The sequence below is a fragment of the Phyllostomus discolor genome, chromosome X, assembly GCF_004126475.2.
Source record: "Phyllostomus discolor isolate MPI-MPIP mPhyDis1 chromosome X, mPhyDis1.pri.v3, whole genome shotgun sequence".
In the NCBI taxonomy this organism is placed as follows: Eukaryota; Metazoa; Chordata; class Mammalia; order Chiroptera; family Phyllostomidae; genus Phyllostomus; species Phyllostomus discolor.
The window spans coordinates 77,983,622-77,994,584 of record NC_050198.1 but is presented as its reverse complement, the minus strand read 5'-3'; positions in this window follow the sequence as shown (position 1 = coordinate 77,994,584).

Genomic DNA, 10,963 nt, shown 5'->3' with positions numbered 1-10,963 from the left:
TTATACTTATTCTGTTAAATTTTACCTTCTTAGATTTAGCACCTGTTAGATCTTAATTGTCATCCTGCAGTTCAACATGTTAGCTCTTCCTGCTTTTTTCATGTTTTCCACAAACTTGATCAGCAAGTTATTGTCCTTGTCCATGTTACTAAATAATATTTAAGAGGACGTGGTCAACAGTAAAAATGCTTAAAAATCTCTCCAGCTTCACAATTATCTTTAATTAGATCCCTCTATTTATGGGCATTCAATTACTTGTAACTGTATAGCATTTTGAATTTTTTCTCACTTTGCCACCATTTCCAAAATACCCTTATGAATCATCTGGTCTTAATCATAGTTTAAATACCAAAATACAATTATTTTCATAGAATCCTTATAGTTCAAGATACTAGTTACCCTTATGAATGAAAAGTAGATTAATTTGTGATGTGTTATTTTCTTAATAAATGTCAATGTGAGACTTCTCCTTCCCAAAAGTGTGTTCTGTTTTACCCTACCTCTGACAAAATGTGATAATACATGACAAATGTACCATAAGAAAGTAGTTTCTTAAATTCATCTTCCCTGGACTTATATCTGGAGCAATTTCAACAAATATATCTTGTACACTGATTTTCACTAGCTCCCACCCCTTCAAATTACTGGTTAATTACCATGGCTATTGACAATCACTGGGATTATGCTTTGTTTGCCTTGTTATGCTACCCCATTGAATACTCACTTCCTTGACTATGTCTTTGATCATCTTCTTAAGCTTGTTTTATCCTACAGCTGAACATCTGAACACTCTTCCTATATTCTCAGTTATAATCTAGGTTATTTTTCAAACAGGATTATATATTATATGTATAAATAATCGGGAGCTCAGGTGAGTTGAAGAGTAAGCTGAGATGTGAGGTGTCAGAATAGCTAAAGAAACATGCCAAAATGAAAGTAACAGTCAAGACTTAAACTGTTTACTATAATTATATAAGCAAGAGGCTAAAATCAGAGAAAATGCAGATTTCTTGCTTTCCATTTTTCTCGAAAGACCAACACCTTGGTAGAAGGTAATGTGCATCACTACAGACATGGGGGTCATCTTACTGTTGAGGGATCCTGTATTATTTTGAAAGAGCTGTTGTTTTGGACAAAATTGTGTCCACCCAACATATGTTGAAGCTTTAATTCCCAATACCTCAGAATGTTAACAGTATTTGGAGATAAAGACTCTAAAAAAATGATTAAGTTAAATTGAGGCCACTAGGATAGACCCTAATTCAGACTGGTATATTTATAAGAAGAAGTAAGCCACAAATACACACAGAGGAAAGAAAATATGGACACACAGGGAGGAGGACTTCCACTTAAGATGTTGGCATAGGTAAATATGGATCACCTCCAAGCACAACTACATCAAAATTACAACTAAATTATAGAACAACCATCACTCAGAACCATCATATTACAGTTGAATGGAAGTCTGACAACTACAGAATTGAAGAAATCACATACATCCAGACTGGTAGAAGGGGCAGAATGTGGAATGCAGAATGGGCTGCTGCAAAATCCACATGTAGTAGATACAAACTTGGAAGGAATATCTTCAGAGTGAGGAGTTTCAGCCCCATACCAGGTCCCTCAACCCAGGGTTCCAGTGCCAGGAAGATAAGTTCCCATAACTTCTGGTTACAAAAACTAGTGGGCATTGAGTTAGTGGAAGAAACTTCTGGAGTTCCAAGCACTTCCTCTTAAAGAGCCCACACATGAACTTACTCAGGTTCACTCCTCACTCCCTCTTAACTCCAGCACCAGAGTAGCAGCTTAAAAAGCAACAGTAGCATAAAGGGAGAAACTGAAGTGCCTGGCATCAAGATGGGAGCTGGGGCAAAGCTTTCTCCCAGTCAGAAAGGTGGACAGAGACTATTTTCCATTTTCTGAGCCCTCCTCACACAGAGAAACAAAACCAACAGGCGGGTGCCATATCTGAGGCTCCACCAACCTGTCTAACACTGTTTGCCCAGCCCTGGATATCTCCTCAGACTCTGTCCCACCAGCTGTTAATAGTGACTTTTCCATATGAATAGCTGTTCTTGTCTCATGTTTCACAACTTCCTAAATCCTATCAAACAAACAAAAGCCAGTCACAGTAAGCCACCTGCCCCTGTACCACTTGTTAAGTGGTCCTAGGCACAGCATTAGCATCAGCCAGCCTAGATTCACAACTTGGCTTCACCTGGGAATCTCCAATCCCAGTACCAGTAACAGCCATCTCTGATTGCATTAAAGCTCATGTAGGGTGACCTTGGAAAGAACACAGGTGGGGGATGACCTTTGCCTGTATCACATGGGACAGCCTAGAGTGTGCACACCCAGTGGACTGCTAAAGACCACATCAGAGCACTATCACCCTGCTCCTGCACAGCTGATCCTTCAGGGAGAGCGAAGATTGGTGGTTAATGGTCACAGCCAGTCCTTGCAGCTGACTGGCCTGGCTAAATCCTTCCCAATGACCTACCAATGGTAATCAAGGCTCATTTACAAGAGGAGGGTGTACTCAGCCCACACAGAGCACACACCTTGAGTACCAGGCTTGGATGATAGGGGAGGCTGTGCCACTGGATCTTACAAGAAACCTACCACATTATGCAATGCTACCAAGATAAGGAGTCATAGCATCTCTCTTTAATACATAGAAACAAACAAAGGGAAGCTGACAAAATGAAGATACAAAGGGACATGGCCCAAATGAAAGAACAGATCAAAATTCGAGAAAAAGAACTAAGCAAAATGGAGATAAGCAATCTATCAGCGGCAGAGTTCAAAACACTGGTTATAAGGATGCTCAAGGAACTTAGTGAGGGCCTCAACAGCATAAACAAGAGCCATTCAGAAAAAAAAGAGGATACACTAATTGAAATAATGAACAATTTACGTGGAAACAACAGTAGGGGGGATGAAGCTGAGAATCAAATCAAGGATTTGGAGTATAAAGAAGCAAAAATCAACCAATAAGAGCAACAAGAATAAAAATGATCTCACCTATAAGAGGAATCTAATGAACAAAATAGACTAACAAACAAAATAGAACCAAAGGCATGGAAACATAGAAGAGATTGATAGTGACCAGAAAGAAGAAAGGAGGGGGATATTGATGGAAAGAAGGGGAAGGCACTAGTTAAAGAAGATGTATAAATGACCCAAGGACAGACAGCAGTATGGGAGTTGACTGTAGGAGCATGGGGCGTGATGGGCAGAGGAGAACTAAGGGGGGGGGGATATTGGGACAACTGTAATAGAATAAAATAAAAATGCTAAAAAATAAAATTAAAATTAAAAATTTTTAAAAAGAATCCACAAAAATGAAGACAGTGTAAGGAGTCTCTGGGACAACTTCAAGCATTATAACATTCACATTACAAGAGTGCCAGCAGGAGAAGAGAAAGAGCAAGATGTTGGAAAATTATTTGAAAAAATAATGAAAGATTACTTCCCTAATTTGGTAAAGGAAATAGACAAGCAAGTCCAGGAAACTCTGAGAGTCCCAAACAAGTTGGAACCTAAGAGGAATACACCCCAGATTAAAGATAAGGAGAGAATCTTTAAAGCAGCAAGTGAAAAGGACACAGTTACCTGCAAGAGTTCCCATAAGACTATCAGCTTATGCCTCAAAAGAAATCTTGCAGGCAAGAAGGGACTGGAAAGAAGTGTTCAAACTCATGAAAGGCAAAGACCTACAACCAAGATTACTCTATCCAGCAAAGCTTTCATTTAGAATGGAAGGACAAATGAAGTGATTCCCAGATAAGATACACTTAAAGGACTTCATCATCAGCAAGCCCTTATTATATGAAATGGACTTATCTAAGAAAGAGAAGATCAAAACTAAGAACAGTAAAATGATAACAAACTGACAGCTATCAACAACTGAACCAAAAAACAAAAACAAAAACTAAGTAAACAACTAGCACAGGATCAGAACCACAGAAATGGAGATCACATGGAGGGTTATCAGCAGGAAGAAGGATGGGGAGAATGGATGAAATGTAACAGGGAATGAGAAGCATAATTGGCAGGCAAAAAATAGACAGTGGGAGGTTAAGAATAGTAAATAAAATGGAGAAGTCAAAGAACATATATTTATGGCCCATGGACATGAACTAAAGCAGGGATGCTGGAGGGAAGTCAGGTACAACCAGAAGGAGATAAAAGGGAAAAAATGAGACAACGGTAATAGCATAATCAATAAAATGTACTTAAAAAGATGTTACCATTTCTAACTAATCAAAGACCCTAAATTACAGTGAAAAAAAAAATCCTGTTATTCAAGCCCTATTGACAATTATTCAAAGGTGGGTAACCTTGATTCTATCTAGCACAGCAGAATCTTAGATTTCCAGAAGAGTTCGAAGCTTTATAGTTAATCTCTTACCCAATGAAATAATTGTTTTTCATATATCTTTAAGATGGTTATTCAATACTTTCTGCCACCACGTGACTTCTAACATTTGCCTTAAGCTGACACATGATTCAACATCAACCAAAGGAACTTCTCCAAACCTTATCTTAGCCCCCTCAGCTGCAGTGGACATTGTTGACCACTGCTCTTCATTCAAGTCTACGCCCTTGACTTCTCAAATATAGAAGAGTTAACAGGAGTGACTTGGTATCCTCCTGGGATATTCCTCTATATGCTGGTTTTGTGTAGGCTTAATAATCAAACCAGGGCTTTCTTAAATGTGTGCTCTCTGTAGGTAACTGTGGCCAATTCCCTGTTTTAACTGCCATAGCCAGGTGATTTCTCACAAGATTTCATCTCCAGTTAATATTTGTCAATGGGTTTAAGATCAGGGTCTATCCAATTCCTCAGCAGGCACAGGTATAATGATGTCCTGCAGGCACTCCACACAACCCCAATCACAAGTCCCTATGTTTATCTCCATTGTGAATATATGGGATATGCTCTGAATCCAGAAGTGAATGCATTTCACTAGTAAACTGCCATAGGTTCCAAAACAGTAAAAGTTACTTTAGCTGTACACAGATACACATTAGATTTTAGATTCCACATGCATCTAATTATTCTTTCTAATTCTAATGCACCCTTTTTGCAGGTGGTAAAATTGCTTCTCTATGGAGAAAAATCACTAAGCCCAGGATACGAGCTCAAGAATGATAATGCTCATGTCTTTACTTTGATTAAGGGGTTTAAAAATAACTGGTAACATTGACTTGTTTAAAAATAAATAAATAAATAAATAAATAAATAAATAAATAATAAAATATAATCTTAAAAAAGGCATGGGGAAAATACAGCCATCTATAAGCCAAAGAGAGGCCCTCAGAGGGCCCAAACCTACCAACATTTTCATCTTAGAATTCTAACTTCCACAATTGTGCTAAAATAAATTTCTATTGTTTAAGCCAGAAGTGTCAAACTCATTTTCACTGGGGGCCACATCACTGCCGCCAGGTAGAAACAAGGTGTCAGGCCAAATAAAACAAGGTGGAGAGCTGGATTCGGCCTGTGGGACATGTGTTTACTGCTTGTGGTTTAAGCCATTTGGTCTGTGACATTTTGTCTTGGCAGCCCTAGCAAATGGATATATAGAAGTCATAATGAAAGTAAGTTAGACTGGGTGTCTTAACAACAGGAATTTATTTTATCTCTAGTCTATAGGCCAGAAGTCTGAGGTCAAGATATTGGTGGGGATGGTTTCTTCTAAGGCCTCTCTCCTTTTCATGAGATGGTCATCTTCCTCTAGTATCTTCACATGGTCTTCCCTCTGAATTTCTGTGCCCAAATCTCTTCTCCTTATGATGTCAGTCTAATTGGATTAGGACACACCCAAGGGACTTCATTTTATCATAATTACCTTTTTAAAGGCTTTGTTTCTGATACAGTCACATTTTAAGATACTAGAGGTTAGAACTTAAACATATGAATTTGGGGTGGGCACAATTCAGCCTATAACAAAGATCCAAAAATCCAAACAAAATATTTTGGGGGTTGCCTTGACAGGGTGACTCAGTTGGTTAGAGTGTCTACCCATACACCAAAAGGTTATAGGTTTGATCCCTGATAAGGGCACATATATAGGTTGCAGGTTTTTATCCCTGGTCAGAAAATGTACAGGAGGCAACCAATCAATGTTTTTCCTTGTACATCAATGTCTGTATGTCTGTCTGCCTGTCTCTCTCTCTCTCTCTCTATTCCTCTCTCTAAAATCAATAAACATATCCTTCATCGAGGATTAAAAAAAAAGACTGAGGGCTTATCAATCCTTGTGCCATGGAGACCCAAAGGGGGGAGACTAGGAGAGACAAATATAGACTGGCTACTGAGTCAGAGTGTGGGAAAGTGTCTTCAAGGTTTTGTAATTCTTACACACCCTGTGTAAGGAGGTCTTAGCAGGAGTACCTAAAGAAGAGCTTGGTCTAGGAGACAGGAATTAATGTACTGGGTTAGGAATGAAAATATGTGAAGGGCATAACCAACCAGAAAGGCCTGAGTTATTGGCTGCAACTCACTTCAGAGGCTGTATTGTGTTGACTATGCACCAATTCTGGTGTGGCAAGGCAGCTTTCTCCCCATAAGGTTTGCCATTTAAAGCCTTTGAAATAGTCTATGATTGGATTTGAAAAATCGTAAGTCTTTAACCAGGAGCTGGACTCCTCAATGCATTTTCACTGTGAAGATCTGTTAGATATTGATGCCAGTTCAGATTAGACCTGACTCCTTGAGGGTTCTGTTAGAATGTGCTTTATTTTTGTTGGAGATCAGTCCTACAGAGTGAATCAACCCACTTTCCTATCTCCTTGCTGGCTTGTTACAGGCATCTCAGCATGTCTGGATGCTGTTTTTTTGTAGCATAATTGACCTATAATACAAATCGTTTATTATACTAAATAATTTAAAAATCTACATGCCCTGGCTGGGTTGCCCAGTTGATTAGAGCATCATCCCTGGGCACCAAAAGGTTGTAGATTCAATACCTAGGGGGGGGCTCATATATGAGTCGCAGGTTCAATCTTCGGTTGGAGCAAATGTGGGAGGCAATCGATCAATGTTTCTCTCACATTGATGTTTCCCTTTCTTCCTTCCTGTCACACTAAAATACATTAAAAATATATTCTTAGGTGAGGATTTAAAAAAAAGGAAAAGAAAAAAGGTAAGAGCATTGAATTCACAGATTAGCTAAATTATGTGTATATATATATGTGTGTGTGTGTGTGTGTGTGTGTGTGTGTATACACACACATATATACTGATGTATTTTTATAGTTAACATAAAACTCACTGACCCATTATAAGATGCATTTTATTTCAACTTTAAAAAAAGTATTGCATTTGATTACTTAAATTTGTTGTCATTTTTCCCGTTATCATGATACCTAAAGATTGTAAATAGTGCTTTAGCAATACCATCTAGGAACTATTTGGTCAACTGAGATCCTGAATTTATATTAAGTAATTATATAATCTCTTATAATTAATGCAAAATATGTTAGAATTTAGTTTCTTCTTGCCAGGGTTTGTTTGTGTTGTTTAGCCTGATGATAAATCTTTTAAATATAGATGCCTATTATATTAAGATTGATCAGTTCTCTATTATTTCTGTCATTCATTTTCAATGACCTCATTCACTCTAAACAAAATCTCTAACTTGTTCTTTTACATTTTCTAAATATAAATATGGAAGAGCTTTGTTTTCTAGGATACTTTTTCAGAGTCATATTTTATTTTGAGAATCATATCAATATTATTGCTTTGTGTTTTGTATTTAATTTTTGTTTACTTGGTATTGACATCTGAACTCCTAAATAATTGAAGAAATATCATGGTTTTGTCTTTTTTTGCTATTTATTTTTTCACTGATATTTAAGTATTTTTGAGAGAGTTTTGATACAGCACAACTAAATTTGACTATTTCCAGTAAACTCAAGAAACATCAGCAGTAATTATTTTGTGGGACCCTGTTTCATCTTTTTAAACTAGGGTACAATTGGAATTTTATAGCCAGAAGTTTAATTGTAGTTTTTCACACTGTCCTTAAAGAATCACCCAGGGCTTTTGTGGTATTAATGTTAATACCACCTGAACTCAAAAGAGTGAGAAACAGTCTAGCTATTTGACAAACTTCTCAAGTACTCCATCACATCCCCAAAATACATTAAGATTTTATTTTTATTTATTTTTAGAGAGGGAGGGGAGGGAGATACAGAGAGAGAGAGAGACATCAATGTGTGGTTGCTGGGGGTCATGGCCTGCAACCCAGGCATGTACCCTGGCTGGGAATCGAACCTGCGACACTTTGGTTCACAGCCCGCACTCAATCCACTGAGCTACACCAGCTAGGGGTATAGATTTCTTTTAAACTTGTGAAGATACATGGTGCCTCCTTACAGTTCTGTACAAAATGGGATATGTATTTTGAGTCTTTTTCCATACAAAAGTGTGAGGAATTTTCCCAATCAGTCTTCACAATAAATTACATAAATCGACAAGGAAGAAGGAAGTAGTACTGAATTATTCAAAAATTAAATGTGTGATATTATGCTATGATATTAAAAATAATTATAAGATAAGAATTGGGGTTGTGAATTGCTTTTGGTCTTTAAATGCCAAACATTGCTTGGTATAATTTTACTGAATTATTTAATAAATCTACTGGACAAAAATTTAAATAGTATGCAAAGACTATATTTGATCAAATGTTATACCAAGACTGTGGGGTGGTGATATAAACAATAGAAATTACATGTCTATGGTTTATTTTGACAGAAAATTTACTAATAGACCTCTGCAAATTCTCAGAGTTATTCTGGGAGTCATTCCAATTTATGAAGACTTTTTCTGCAGAACTTCAGCACTTTATTAATTCCAAAACTGATGTTTAAGCTTGTTGGCTCATTGGTTGTTGACTAAAATGAGACATATGCATAAACACACTTGGATTCATGTGGTATTAAATTATGGCACTAGAAGAAACCTTAAGATGCTTTTTTGTACTATTTGCTTCTAGATATCAAATGAAAAGAAAAAAGAATAATTTTTAGAAATAGAGCTCTAAGAGAAGCAAGATGTAAAATGCTCCCAACAATTTGTGTGAAGGCATCCTGCACCAACAAACAATTTTTGAATGCCAGCAGTGTGTCTGAGAATTTAACTCAATTTAGGCACTATTTATTCAGAGATAGAATCAGATTCTACAGGTTAAAGGTTTGTCCATTGTGGATTCAAACATTAGGTTTGGCCACTGTTCTGGTCAAGATTGCTGGCAGCAGTACTATTTTGGCAAATGCTGCCCCTTCAGTCCACTCCCACTCATGTAGTTTAGAGCTACACAGGTACAAAACTATTGGGCTATCCAGACTGCTAGATAACACAGTACCATTCCCTGTCAGCCCCAACTTTGCCAGACAGTGTGAAGGCACATTCCACCCCATAAGGCCCTTAGGAATTCTGACATGAAGATTTAAAGGTATAGTTAGATTTTTTTTGCTTACGAACCATCCTTGTTTCTGGCACCCACAGTTGCATCACTGGTCCTGGGGCCACTGTATCAGGTAGGAAAAAAAGTTGTTTTGATGTGGGGAAGAATTATAGAGTCCCACCAACATCTTCTCCCAGCCCCTCTTCCCCAAATCCTCCAGAAAAGTGAAGAAATCTATGCAGTTGGAACCTCCCTCAGTTCCCCTCCTAATAAGTGTGAGCACACACTCTTGAAGGTGTGCAAGCCAGCCCCTCATTCCTTTATCTCTCTTCCTGCTGTTTTAGACAACAATTGTTTTAACTGCCCATTTTAAATTTATATTGAAACATTGTAAGGATGATATGAAATTGAAGGAGACAAAAATAAATGGGAAAGAGTTCATGCTTATGGATTTAGAAGAATCAATAATGTTAAAGTGTACATTTTACCTAAAGAAATGTACAGATTCAATGCAATCCATATCAAAATTCCAACATTTTTCACAGAGCTAGAACAAATAATTCTAAAATTTGTATGAAAACAGAAAAGACCCTTAACAGTCAAAGAAATCTTGAGAAAGAACAGCAACACTGGAGGTATCATGTTCTTGGATTTCAAACCATACTATAAAGCTATAGTAAGCAAAACATTATGTCATTGCCATGAAAACAAACATGTAGATCAAGGGAACAGAATAGAGCCCAGAAATAAGCCTCCACACATAGGGTCAATTACTTTATGACAAAAGAGTCAAGATTATACAATGGGGAAAGGATAGCCTCTTCAACATATGGTAATAAGACAACTGAACAGCCACATACAAATCAATGAAACTAAAACACTTATACCATACAAAAATTAATTGAAAATGGATAAATATTTAAATGTAAGACCTGAAACCATAAAACTCACTGAAGAAAAAAGGAGGAAAGCTCCTTGACATTGGTCTTGGTGTTAAATTATTTCGAATGACTCCAAAATTAAAGTCAACAAAAGAAAAAAATAAGTAAATGGGGCTATATCAAACTAAAAATCTTTTGCACAGCAAAGGAAACCATCAACAAAATGAAAAGGCAACATAGTGAGTAGAAGAAAATATCTATTCAAATATATAAAGAATTCATACAACTAAACAGTAAAAAAAGCAATAAATATAAAAATGAACAGAGGACCTAAATAGATATTTTCCAAAGACGACATATACATGGCAACAGACACATAAGAGAATGTTCAGCATTACTAATTGCAGGGAAATGCAAAAAAAAAAAAAAAACCAACACAGTGAGATATCAGTTCATACACGTTAGCATGGATATCATCAAAAAGATAAAAAAATAATAAATATTAGAAAGGATGTGGAGAAAAGGGAACCCTTGTATACTTTTGACTGGAATATAAATTGGTGCTGTAACTATGGAGAACAGTATGGAAGTTCTTTAAAAAGTTAAAAATAGAGGTACTAAATCTTGAGCTATTCTACTTCTGGGTATTTATCCAAAGAAAAT